Here is a 1,807-nt window from a genome sequence, read left to right as displayed (position 1 = left end):
ACGTTCTCTCCCGATACCGACAGACTACCTCGGAGATGGTGCAGTTTACAAGCGGCCTCAGGTGAAGCCTATAAGAAACGCGCCCAAACATTTACCACTTCCTACATGGACCATTCAATGACGCCGTGACAACTCCCGAGGATTTCCGGCATCATACGACTTTCCAAGGATTCAAACGGTTGGATCAGGCATGCCGCCGAGGTAATTTCACACTACCAATGGCTGGGCATGCCCCTCTGTCGTTTGCACATGGCATACACATGTCGCAAATACATCACATATGATTTCCCATGCCGCTTCTGGGCATGATTTCCTGTGCCGGCTTGCAGGTCTGCAATTTCCGGCGTTGAAACACTATAAGTGCAATAAATGTCTCAAATATAGCGGGCTGGTCCGAAAAATGCGGGGGCCTAGCACGTGTCATTCAATGGCCTCCTTCGAGAGCACGAGAAGTTTCGAGGCCAATGGAGTAACATGTCCTGCAATTACTTCACAAACCCGAGATGTTCTCTCTCGATACCGAGAGACTACATCGGAGATGGTGCAGTTTACAAGCGGCCTCGGGTGAGGCCTATAAGAAACGCGCCCAAACTTTTACCACACCCTACGCAGACCATTTGATGACGTCGTGACAGCTCCCGAGGATTTCCGGCATCATACAATTTTCCGAGGATTCAAATGGTTGGATCAGGCATGCCACCGAGGTAATTTCACACTACCAATGGTGGGCATGCCCATCTCTCGTTTGCACATGGCATACGCATGTGGCAAATACATAACATATGATTTCCCATGCCGCTTCTAGGCATGATTTCATGTGTCCCCTTGTAGATCTGCAATTTCCGGCGCTGAAACTCTAGAAGTGCAATAAATGTCTCAAATATTGCAGGCAGGTCCAAAAAATGCGGGGGCCTGGCACGTGTCATTCGATGGCCTCCTTTGAGAGCACAAGAAGTTTCGAGGCCAATAGAGCAACATGGCCCGCAATTCCTTCACAAACCCGAGACCTTCTCTCTCGATACCGAGAGACTACCTCGGAGATGGTGCAGTTTACAAGCGGCCTCAGGTGAGGCCTACAAGAAACGCGCTCAAAATTTTACCACACCCTACATGGACCATTCGGTGACGCCATGACAGCTCCCGAGGATTTCGGGCATCATACGATTTTTCGAGGATTCAAGCAATTGGATCAGGCATGCCGCCGAGGTAATTTCGCACCACTGATGGCTAGGCATGCCCTTCTCTCGTCTGCATGTGGCATACGAATGTCTCAAATACATCACATAGGATCGTGGGAAGTTTACGTTCAAACCTCTTCCGAGTCCGGTCAAAGACATAGACCGTGCGGGCCCTACGGATGGGTAAAATCTCTGAAAACATAGAGACAATGAAATAAAAATACAATAAAAATTAAGTATAATAAAATACAATTAAATAAAACACAAAGAATTTTAGAAGTAAAGTCATAATTTTTTTGTATTGAAATAAAAAAACAAAAAATATAGTAGTGTAAACCGTGTAATCTGTTGTGACACTCGGCTTACCCTCTGCTCTAGGCTTAGTTGTGAGCGCGGGACTTAACCAAAAAAGACGCGCGTAGAGCTCATTTTGCCCCAAATTGACCGCGGCTAGGCTCTGTTTCCCCCCTCCTCTGGCTCCTCCCAGCGCCGCCCCCATCTCTCCTCCCCCTGCCCCGCCGCCCCCATCACTTCCTCAGCGCCGCCCCCTGAATCCTCCGCCGCGCTGCCGCCCATCCTCCACCCCCTCCTCTGACTCCTCCCAGCGCCGCCCCCATCTATCCCCCCCG

Source organism: Triticum dicoccoides, chromosome 1B, assembly GCF_002162155.2.
Source record: "Triticum dicoccoides isolate Atlit2015 ecotype Zavitan chromosome 1B, WEW_v2.0, whole genome shotgun sequence".
NCBI lineage: Eukaryota > Viridiplantae > Streptophyta > Magnoliopsida > Poales > Poaceae > Triticum > Triticum dicoccoides.
The sequence above is the reverse complement of the archived record's forward strand: the minus strand, read 5'-3'. Positions refer to the sequence as shown.